General features: G+C 41.0%; 1 protein-coding gene across 4 annotated transcripts in view; it reads right to left on the reverse strand.

Annotated features, from left to right (window-relative positions):
- Positions 1 to 12,774, reverse strand: part of CDIN1 (CDAN1 interacting nuclease 1) — a 545,783-nt gene that overhangs the window by 402,414 nt on the left and 130,595 nt on the right. The window lies entirely within an intron of this gene.

Here is a 12,774-nt window from a genome sequence, read left to right on the forward strand (position 1 = left end):
TGAGCACATCTGGGATATCATGTCTCGCTCCATCCACCAACGTCACGTTGCACCACAGACTGTCCAGGAGTTGGTGGATGCTTTAGTCCAGGTCTGGGAGGAGATCCCACAGGAGACCATCCGCAACCTCATCAGGAGCATGCCCAGGCTTTGTAGGGAGGTCATACAGGCACGTGGAGGCCACACACAATACTGAGCCTCATTTTGACTTGTTTTAAGGACATTACATCAAAGTTGGATCAGCCTGTAGTGTGTTTTTCCACTTTAATTTTGGGGGTGACTCCAAATCCAGGCCTCCATTGGTTAATACATTTGATTTCCATTGATGCTTTTTGTGTGATGTTGTTGTCAGCACATTCAACTTTGTACAGAACAAAGTATTCAATGAGAATATTTCATTCATTCAGATCTAGGATGTGTTATTTGAGTGTTCCCTTTATTTTTTTGAGCAGTGTATATATACATACACACACACTTTTTGCTCTTACAAAGAAATCATTAATTGAGGGAGAAGGAGTATAACATAACAGAAGGGCACATGAGGGCTCATCAACCTAAAAAAGACCAAAGTGTAAAGTAAGCAGCAAATGTCATCTCTAGGGAGAGAAATACTAAAGCTGGGTGCTGAAACTAAACTCCTGGAAATACGGCCTCTGCTGCCACTTCTGCTTTTAGCAGCTCCATAATTGGGACAGATACGGTCTACACATTGCTGAGCAAGCACTGAAAGGAAAGACATTCATCATTTTAATTGCATTGTGTTTAATTATTATTAGAAATCTGTGCAGAAGTTGGAATAGAAATTATTGAAATGGTGAGAATGTGGAAGGATATTATTGGGCTTTTATTATCCGAGGCCCGAGCTCTGGGGGTGTCAATGTTGGGTGTAACTAAGCGGTTTGTTTTCACAAAGTCAGAAGATGATGATGATGATGCCAATAGGATGGCTGCATTAAAGATATATTCTACAGTATTCGAGATATTCATTGGTAACATGTCACAGTTTTACTAAAGGGTGAAAAATATTTTAACCATTAAAACTGGTATTTAGACAATATTGCAATATTGCTTCATTGATATTCTATGCGTCAGACATTGGTAAGTGCAGCTGTAGTTAAGGAGATAAGAAGATGTGACCTATTCTGGTGAATGGCTCGAGGAATGTGATCGGTCAAACATAGAATCAAAGAAAGTCAGATTTTGGAGCATATCTCTTTTGTGTTATCAATTTTTAGTTTAATATCTATACCATTCATAGCTATTATTTTAAATTGGGCGGAGCTTAATGAGTGGGGCCTCCCACCTGACTCCTTACTCCAGGGACTGGCACAAATTATAGTGAAAATGTACACATGCTCAAAGCAGACAAAGTCTAAAATTTATCAAGAGGCCTATGAATCCTAATACATTTGTAGCATTTTATTCCAGGATACTCTGCAATTAAGACTGGCATACAAATTGTTTGTGTTTGTAGGGGCTGGAGGATCGTTAAAGGGGTACTCTCATCTTGTACCAGATAGGCCATAAATGTATAGAAGATGTAGGTGTCAAGGTTTCACCATTCACTGTGGCCTAGGGACACTGAGTGACAGCTCTGCCGCCCTATATATGTCACGCAAGGTGTGGGAAAGACTTAATGCAACACAAAGGGAAAAGGGAGTCCAGACTCTAAGGAAAGGGGGGGGTGGTGACCTCCTAGGCTGGTCTAGTGTCACCCTGTCTCCCCTAACGACCCTATATTGTCTGTTCACCAATTGCTGCACGCGTGCCTCGCCCTGTCTTTCCCTGGCGTATGGCTAAGGCTAGGGAAGGGAGGATATGAGCACTAGTCGATCTCCACTAAACACTATAGACAACAGGGGTAGACAAACAGGGGGGAATTGCTTAGCTTTAGACGAACTCCAGACATATGCGCACACAGCCTCAAGCTCCAGAGAGGACGAAGTACTGCTCTTGCTAAAGCTTTCACAAGGAGTAATGAATATCGCCGGCACCTCCCTCTGGAACACAGCAGGTATTTATACACCCAGACCCGGGTGTTAATCAGCCAGAGGAAGGTAGCCGCTGGGTCCTGAAGACAGCCTCTAAGAAGATGTCTGTAATGCCAAACATAGAGATCTCCTGCAGCCAACTGCAGGGCAACTGTCTGTCACTTCTGACACACCCGTGACAATAGGATCTGGAGTCTGCTGGACTGTCAATATTGTGAGTGACAGCCCAGTCATCCAATCGGAGAGGGGTGTGCTGGGCTGTCAGCATTTTGATTGATAGCCCTGCTGCTCAGTCTGGTCTAACCTGCAGGTGTTCTTCCAAGTGTATCCCATTTTGTGTTAATTTGCTAGCTATTTAGCTGGCTATCTATGAGCAGACCATTGTCAGCTGTAGCTTTGCTCTGTGTCTGATATTCTGATCTTGTTGCCGGACCTTGGCTTTTCATGTGTGTTATCCCTTTTGCTCTTGATGCTCTCGGACCTCAGATACCTGACCCGGACTTTGCCTCTGACTATCAGTTTCCCGTTACCTTGACGTACCCTCCTGATTTGACCCCGGACTGTTACTTGACCACGCCTTTGTGTTGCCCATCTGTACTACGAGCGCTCCTGGTATCTGACCTCGGACCACCTGACTACCCTATCTCACGGCTTGTCCATGAGTAGTGACTCAGCGGCACAGTAGGTTCTACCAATGCAAATGGCATCTATATCGAGAAAGCAGGCTTGTTGTGCACTGTTTTCCTTGGTGAGCTGGTCGGAATTTCTATACAGATGAAGGAAAATTTCCAACCATCTCTCCATTGACAGCGGAAAGTGTTAGGGGGTTCGTTCTTGAAATAGATGCAGAAAACAATACAGTTTAGGGGTCACCAAAGGGTTATAATACTATACACACACATCACTATAGGCAAATAAATGCCCCTAACTAAATGCCCTAATAAATCTTAACTTTTAATCCATATTATTAAATAACGGAAGGACCCTAAATATTAAAAAACACATAGTGCTATCAAGGAAGCTGCCTTCAAACAGGTATCTCCTGATTTTTGATAAAGTGTTAATGCTTTTATTTAGGCGATCTGTCTGATACATTGTCTAGATCAGTGTTTCCCAAACCTCATCCTCACGGCCCCCACAGGTCATGTTTTCAGGATCTCCTTAGTATTGCACAGGTGAGAGAATTCCAGATGCCTTGATGATACTTCAATCACCTGTGTAATACGAAGGAGATCCTGAAAACATGACCTGTGGGGGGCCGTGAGGATGGGGTTTGGGAAACACTGGTCTAGATCCTATCACATTATAGCCTCAGTCCCCCCTGATGACGCTTTTGTGGTGAAACTGTCATGGATGTATCAGGTTTGACAGACAGTCATTCGAGATCCGGCTGTAGAAGTTCGCTGCGCTTGGCCTTGCAGACACCTTCTTTATCCTTTCATCATCCCTCCCTTACTAGGACCCAGCGGTGATCTCCACCTTCTGCTGCTAATTAACACACCCTTGTTGGATCTTTAAATATGCTGAGTTTCTCCAGAGAATCGCTGGTGATAGAAGTATATTACCCTGTTCAGGTCTGGAGTTCTAGCAGTCAACTAGATTCTTCTTGGAGTTCCTTTGTAGATTGTAGTCATGACCTCTCTGGTGTCTTCAAAAAGCTAAGTGTATCCCCTTGTCTGTTTCCCTTGTTTGTCTTTAGTAGCAGTGGGGCTGACTAGTGCTCACTCCTCCCCCTCCCTACCTAGGGCCTAGCTCTAGGGACAGCCAGGGCTAAGGTATCCTGCTCGGCGATAGGTGTGGAACCTATTTAGGGATGATAGGGTAGTCAGGGTGGTGTTAGATCTGCCTAGGGGTCTCCACTCTCCCTTTCCCTAGTTGCTGGGCTTCCCCCCTTTTCCTGTCGTAGTACATTGGGTCCTTCCAATACCTAGCAAGACAAACATGTTGGGGAGGCTAGTACCTAACTAATTTGAGAAAGGATGTGCTAGGTAGGGAGGATAACATTTAAATGTGATAGGATATAGGCAATGTATCTTTAATAATTAGGGTCCTTACATTATTTAATAATATGAATTAAAAGTTACGTTTTATTAGGGCCTTTAGTTAGGGGCCTTCATTTACCTATGGCAATTTGTGTGTATCAAAATATATGCAGGTCCCGTTGGTGGGACCCACATCTACTATACATTTATGGCATATCTTGAGGATACACCATAAAAGTACAAGATAGGAATACACTTTAGTACAAACAGTCTGATTAATGAAGGAAAAAAAAAAAGGAAAAAAAGGTTAGCATTCCGCAGGAGACATCCAAGCATAGTAAGATTACCTATATGTAAGAAAAAAAGAAAGAAAAAAAAGTAACAGAATAGAAGTGTAATGTGTTCTTCAGTGCTTGCTGCTACTTTCAGTCTACAAACAAATGATATTACTTTTATGTAATATTAAGCAAAAGTGATAAAACCCCGATCAATGCCCTGATCCGCTCACCATGATGCACAGCTATCACTATCTGAACTAGAAAACATATTTTATGTTATCACCCGAAAGATCAAAAGTAACTCAAGAGAAAGCAAATTAAGTGTAAAAAAGATTGATACTTCTAGACAAGATCCGAAGGGGAAAAATATATACAAAAAATAAAAGGATAATAGAAAAAGAAATATATTAATAGACGGTCAGTCTATTAACTTTACAATTACCCCACTCAATGAATTTTGCTTTACTGGGTATGATACAGGCTAATCTGCCTGCTTTGCCCTTGTGCTGGCTGACGGGAGTCGGATAGAAGTAGGTCCAAAGCAATCAGACGGCCTGACGTTGACAAATGGCTATGCTGCGGCAGACTTGTGGCGAAGGAGGGAGGGAGGGAGTGGAGACACATTCACTTTAATCTCTTTCTTGATTAAATCTAAAGCCGTGCTGTTCTGACATCATGTGATTTGCTCACAAAGCGTCGGCGCGTTTCAGCATGCTGGGCATAAAATGTTACATTTCCAGGTCCTTTAAAAAAAAAAAAAAGAATGCAAAACGCGCTAGGATTAAACTGCTGGAAGTCACCCGAAAAATATGTAGGTGCATTAATTAAAATATTTTTTAAGGCAAAGTGGAAAAAAAAACACCTGTACGTAAAAATAGAACAGCAATAATGTGCAATATAATAGCAATATAATAGTATATATATATATATATATATCCATCCTTTTTCATTATATATATATAATAATAATATACTATATATATATATATATAATCATATTATAGTAGTAATATAATGATTGAGATATATATATATATATAGATATATATATATAGATATATATATATATAGATATATATATATATAGATATATATATAGATATATATATATATATTAGAATGATATAATAGTATAATGTAAACATAATATAACAATTGTGCAAAACCAAAAAGTCAGCTCTTTTATTTCCAAAGAAATATACTGAGTACTAATCTCTATTACAAGCTTTATATAAGTTCGACAGGATTTATTTGGGAATAAAACACTAAATTTTGCTTGAATATGTTTGCTAAAAACTGTGAAAAAAAAGTAGATAAAAAAAAAAAAATTAAATAAAAAAAATAAAAAAACAAAACATCTTCCTCCTAAATCTTGATACAAAAGCAGAATTTAGCAGCCTATAAAAAGCAAAGTGCTAAGCACAGTGATCCTACTGATGTACTGTGCCGGCGAGCCGGGTTTAAGTGTGCATGGTATAGCGCGCACAATGGAGCTCTAAAAAGCGAGCAGAATTATAGAAAGGAAGAAAAAAAAAAATGACAACGATGAAAGCCACCAAGAATTATTTGCTGCCTTCCTTCTTTATTGTTAGATTACCTATGTGCCTAAAGGCGGGACTGAAAAGGTAAACATAACACCAGGTAATAAAAAATGCAGGCGACGGAACTGTAGTCTTCTTCTCTTTTTTTTTTTTTTCACCAGACTAGGCAAATATTTATGGCGTAGTTGACAAACTCGTGCCTAGTAAAAGAAGCAGCAGAGAGAGCAATTACCCTGATATTCATGGCTCACTTTGAATATTGCACTGAACATTACTCATAAATCTTTTACGAGAAGATCCCCTGAGCTCACTTAACAGCCAGTTTTAATCATGCAGTTGACACGGAGAAAATAACAAAATGTATTTTTTCAGTGGCAAATTAATTTAAGTTTGAACCTCCTCCTGAAGCGCAGCTCTTTTCATCTCTTCCCGTTTTATATATATATATTTTTTTATTATTATTAGTAGCAGCAGAGTATTTCCTCCTACCCTCTCGCCGAGCCCCGGTGTTACTGTGCGGGAGGAGGATTCCAGGGCGGAAGGACAACAGCGCAAGCTAAGAATTCACAAGCAGAACAAAGGCGTTTAATGGTGAAGAGGTTTTATTTGTGGTGATGGGCAGATTGTTGGGTTATGGAAGGAGAAATAATTATATATACTCAGTAGTGGGGGCTATAGGATATAGAAGGATTCACACTACAAAGAAAATAGAGGCAAAACGCATGCATAAAATAACAAAATAATCTTTCATGTGTAATGGATTACCACGTCAGCACATAAAAGGTGTAAGCAATAAAAAAAAATTATAGAATTGTATAATTAAGGTGCCATCCGAAATAAAAAAAAAATAGTTTTTTTCCAGATATAGCACCATTCCTATTTAATTTAAAGACATGTGACTACTAGTGATGAGCGAGCATGCTCGTTACTCGAGATTTAAGAGCATGCTCAGGTGTTTTCCCAGTATCTTCAGCGTGCTCAGGTGTTATGTTTGAGTCACTCCCGTGTGCATGATTTGCGACTGCTTGACAGCTTTAATACATGTGAGGAATGTCTATTTCTTAGATATTCCTTACATTGTATTAAAGCTGTCAAACAGTTGCAAATCATGCACACAGAGTGAGTCAAACATAACACCCGAGCACGCTGAAAATACTCAGCGAGCACCCGAGCATGCTTGCCGAAAGGGTTAACAGAACATACTCGCTCATCACTAGTGACTACGTTAAAGTGGTCAGTCCTTGTTCTTATTTTATTCCCGTTGCTGTATTGAGTACTCTGTTTGTTTTGTTTTTTTATTTAAATCCACCATTGATCCAGACATATGGGCCTTTTTCATTTGGTGCTACCTTTTATGGTCAAGGAGGCGTAGCTCATAGGATCCTCTGGGGCGTGTCTTTAGGCTACTCTGCATTATTACCCTGCGATCCACACCCTCTTGACCATAAAATTTAGCAGTGAGTAAAAAAGGGTTAAAAAGATGCTTCCACAATCTTATCATCTATCCATAAGATAGGTGTTTAGTGTTTGTCTATATTTAAGCTCCTACCCTATAGGAGATGCTTAGCTGCCATTATAGCAAGTAGTGGCTGAAGTGGTCTGTAACATAAGGGCTCTGTACTGATGGAAACAGCCGGGTACAGCACTCCTCTGAATAGAGGGGAAATTGTAATTCTGGGAACACCCCTCTAATTATAACAACAATTAAATTAATTTATATTGTAACAACATATTTTGCAATTTTGAAGGTGCTTTAGGGCATAAATAAATCTGTAGATGGATATTGGGAAAAAAAAACTTTATGGTTCAGGGACAGTGCAGCATAAGACAAATCTTGGAGATAGGACAATCAGATTTTGGAGTTTGTAACACTTGATGGAGGAGATACGTGGAGGTGTAGCACTGCAGGGAGCTCCGGGGGTGAGAGTGATACTTTTAAATTGTATTCTATAACTGATGAGCAACAAGTGCAATAACTGGCACAGGGTGGAGGCATCAGTGTAACCGCTGGACAGAAATATGAGCTCATTCAGGTTAAACTGGGAGTAGGAGATTGTTGGGATGGCCTGGCTTATACAAGTGCATCTTGATCAGCACACTCACCTCTACGACATCCATATCCCCTAGGACAGGGTTCCCCAACTCCAGTCCTCAAGGCCCACCAACAGGTCATGTTTTCAGGATTTCCTTAGTATTGCACAGGTGATAATTCCAGCATCAGCACAGGCAATAGTTACATCACCTGTGCAATACTAAGGAAATCCTGAAAACATGACCTGTTGGTGGGCCTTGAGGACCGGAGTTGGGGAACCCTGCCCTAGGATACCATATGCACAGAGGTTGCACAGCTGGGTGAATCTTTCCAAATTTATGAGTTAAAAAAATGTAGTGCCAGTAAATGTTATATAAATGAATATCAAATATATGAACAATCCAGCCACCGCTATCTACCATTAATTTTTTTTTTTAGTGATGTAGTCTAGACTGAATTCATAAGACGCCATTTTGAACCCAAATGGTTCTATCAATTCTTTTGACTGTCACATGTGAAGGGGAGGTTTTTTTCATACAGAAAAGGAGTGAAAAGATTGCAATTATTCAAATAATTACTTTTCCGCACCCGATGAGGCCATTTATTGACTCCACAACCCAGAGCTATACCACCGCCATTATACAGCATTAAAAGGTGCACCAAACACATCAAGAATTTTTTTTAAATCTTACACAGTCCATCCCTGATCTTTAGTGTAAAATATACAGATTACGTCTGCAGCGATTGCTATTACATGCTACAGTTATAGCCATAAAGATGATTACTAGAGAAGAACGTCTAATACATTTCTGACAGACGGAACAGATTTCCATCAGTCAGAAATGACGGTTGTCATAAACAGTCATTTTTTAACTAGCTCCAGAAATAAAATCACATTTGGCCGCTTTCAGATGGGCATAACAGTTCTTTTTTTGGCTTGTGTAGCAATCACAGTTCATCAGAAGTCAGAGTTATGGTCCCTCAACTCCAGTTCTGAGGAACCATGAGAAGTTTTGGTTTTGCATCCATAATATGGTTACAAAAAGGCGCCTGTATTAAATCCATCTGAATTTAAATGCTGAAGTCTTGGGATCCAACCCCATCACGGCCAACATCTGAAAGGATGTTCTCCCCGTGTTTGCGTGGGTTCCTCCGGTTTCCTCCCACACTCCAAAGACATACTGATAAGGGATGCAGATTGTGAGCCCCTATGGGGACAGTCATGGTAATGTCTGTAAAGCGCTGGGGAATTAATGGCGCTATATGAGCAAGTAAAATAAGCAAAATAAATTAAATGGCTATAGTTAACAGAATATACTAGTTTGTATATAGGGATGGAAAATACATAAATAATCTCACATTTTTTAGGTTTTGCCATTTCGTTAACATATGCAACTGTGGAATTAGACAAGTGAGGTATAGGTGCTTCTCACTAAATTAGAATATCATCAAAAAGTTAATTTATTTCAGTTCTTCAATCCAAAAAGTGAAACTCGTTTATTATATAGAGTCATTACAAACAGAGTAATCTATTTCAAGTGTTTATTTCTGTTAATGTTGATGATTATGGCTTACAGCCAATGAAAACACAAAAGTCATTATCTCAGTACATTCGAATAATTAACAAAAGACACCTGCAAAGGCTTCCTAAGCATTTAAAAAGGTCCCTTAAGGCCCCGTCACACTTAGCAACGCTGCAACGATCCCGACAACGATACAACCTGTCAGGGATCGTTGCTGCGTCGCTATGTGGTCGCTGGTGAGCTGTCAAACAGGCAGGCTCACCAACGATCAGGGGAGCAGCGACATCGTGGAAAGAATCTTTCCACGATGTCCTGCTCCTGGTTACCAGCCTGCTGAAGCAGGAGCATGCTGGTAACTATGGTAAACATCGGGTTACTAGGGGCACACGCGCTCCTAGTAACCCGCTGTTTATCATGGTTACCACTCTGCTACAGTGAGCGGGAGGTTACCGCTCACTTTAGCATGCTCGTAACCATGATAAACAGAGGGTTACTAAGTGCGCGCGTGCCCCTAGGAACCCAATGTTTATCATGGTTACCAGCCTGATCGCTGCTCCCGCTGGTCACACACAGTGATGTGTGCTGACCAGCGGGAGAGCAACGACCAAAAAATGGTCCAGGACACTTTGCAGCGATCAGCGACCTCACAGCAGGGGCCTGATCGTTGCAAAGTGTCACACATAGCGACATCGCTGGTGAGGTCGCTGTTGCGTCACCAAAACCGTGACACAGCAGCGATCTCGCTAGCGATCTCGCTATGTAAGACGGGGTCTTAAGGCTGTTTCAGTAGGCTCCACACTCATGGGGAAGACTGCTGACTTGACAGGTGTCCAGAAGGCAGTCATTGACACACTCCACAAGGAGGATAATTGTAGGAGTCAAGGATGAGCCAGACTTTTGCAAGTCCACAATTCTCTTCCTGATATCTTGGCTGATTTCTTTAGACTTTCCCACGATGCTACACAAATAAGCAGTGTGTTTCAGGTGTGCATTAAAATAGATCCACAAGTGTGTCTTTAACTCAGATGTTGCCAAAAAATCAGAAGCTTCCAAACACATGACATCATCATATGGGCAGTCCAGAATGGTTTAAAGGCATAGTAATCTTAGTGTATGTAAACTTTTGACTTTGCAGTAAGTAATAAAAATGCCTTAAAACATTCTCTCTCTCTCATTATTCTGGAATTTGGCAAATATTTAAAATTATTGTAATCCTAATTGACCTAAAACCGGAAAGGTTTATTCTGATTTCATGTCAGATATTGAGAAAAACATGCATAGGTGTCTTTTTATACAGTGTATGTAAACTTCTGGTTTCAACTGTAGGTAGTTTGTTGAATGAATGAGGAGATGCTGCTATTCTCTGTACATAGTGAATCAAATGTATTGGGCCAAAAACTGCTCATGAGAAAGTGACTTACTCCTGCAGAGGGGCCAACCAGAGTATCCACCTGTTACCCCGTGTGCCAGTCCGAGCCGGTATGTATAGATGCTAAGTGGAGTGCTCCCAACAAAACAGGAAAAATTTGGTAGTAATAGTAGCACATTTGTCGATGACCGTAACATTTCGCATGGACTCAGGGCTTTGAGAGCACAAACTATTGTTGGTGTAGAGAATTATTGCATATATGAACTTTGCACATCTTGCTGGCTTACTTTTACATCGTTTCTGTGCATAAATATCTGCTTGTAAGCTTTAACGCATTTGTTATATAGGAAAGATACTTGTTTGTCACAAAGTTACGAGAAGATGGATATGACCATCCACAGCACATTACAACAGCTGTAATCATCAGGTTGCTCTGCTTGCAGGAATGTAAACCCAATAAATTGTCACATTTAACATTGTAACGCTGGTGGGTGTGGACCCACTGCGCCACGGGCCAGGCTTACCCTGGAGGGGTGTGACTAAGTGTCTACCGGGCCTTCACTAGGGTCTGTGATGGTGATGAAGGGTGGACTGCTGATAGACACCAGGTACCATTCAAGGGCAGTCCTCGGGACTGCAGCAGCTGACCGGAGGGCAAGACAGAAGCGTGGACAGACGGTCCGAGGTCAGGGTAGGCAGAACAAGATCAGAGTACGAAGCCGAGGTCAGGAGTGGAGAGCTCAGACAGGACGGGTATTCAAGCCGGGTCAATAATAGGAGAATCAATACAAACAAACATATAAATAGGACATAAGCAGACTAACTAATTAGGAACCAACATTCGGGCAAAGAGTGGTGGAAGGAGCTGCCTAATATAGATCCTGCTGGCATGGGATAGGCCAGGGAACCTAATCTCTGCAGGACACAGCAGAGTTAAATTCCTGTAGAGACCAGCCAAGCCCCCTATGGCCAAATGGAAATTACATGCTGATGCAGCAGTATTGAAAAGTGCTGCAAAACGCAAACTCAGCGAGACGGCCTGACACAAGGGGAAGCCGCACGGCGACCATGGTGAATAAGGCAGTGCTGAGGAGGCGTGCGAGTTACCGCCGTGACACATGGGCAGCATGAATCAGAGACCGGCTTGTGAATTTAAAAAAAACAAAAACATCTATATTCTACTGTGGAACACTGCAGTCATTTGGAGAAAAATAAAAGTTGAAAGGTGGCCAGAGACACGATTGACTAGTCCAAGAGGAAGACTTCTAGCTGAAGTGACAAATTTCTTCCTACGAGTTTATAGAAAGAGATTTATCACTCAAGATAACCGGATGAGGAGAAGCAACAAGCACTAGTCCACTTCTCCCCAGCCACCCTTCAGAGTAGAATATAGAGGTTATAGTGCGGGAGCCGGACTCGGATACATCCCGCTCAAGGTTTGTAGCTTGTACTTATGTCGGGTTCTCTTCAAAATGTCCTGGTTAAAAACAGATTTTTGGCCTCTCCAATTCTGGTGATTTTCAGAAGATACATACATAGGCTTAAATGGCATGCAAAAGCATATCTTACATTTGCACATCTTAAACTTTTATTTTTGAGAGGTGTGGGGCATCACTTTTAGCCACTAATATCAATTTATGACTTTTTAATATTAAAAAAAAAAAAATACATAAAATTGAATGAAGGTATCAGAATATCTAAAGTGCTTACTGACATATTGCGAGCGTGCCAGGGGTACTTTTAGAGAATATATGGGTCTGAGGATTGGTTTAGTATGTTTTTTATTTTGTAATTTAGGTTTAATTTGTTCATGTCAAAAGAGTTACGGTAAATTCTCTTTACTAGCACAGGTCAGACTGATGTTGTCAGATCTTATACTGTACGTCCCAGGAGGTCACTAATGTTTGATTTTCCCCCAAAAATTAAAAAAAAAAAATGTATAGGTTCAGAAACAGCTCCCTTCTGGGCAACAGGCTGTGTCTAGTATTACAGCTTTGGTCTATTTAGTGCTGAGCTGTCCTACCAGAAACGGCCAAAGGGAGGCGCTGCTACTACTAG

Source organism: Phyllobates terribilis, unplaced genomic scaffold (genome assembly GCF_046119375.1).
Source record: "Phyllobates terribilis strain yellow unplaced genomic scaffold, ASM4611937v1 Scaffold_7__3_contigs__length_470593459, whole genome shotgun sequence".
Taxonomy (NCBI): domain Eukaryota; kingdom Metazoa; phylum Chordata; class Amphibia; order Anura; family Dendrobatidae; genus Phyllobates; species Phyllobates terribilis.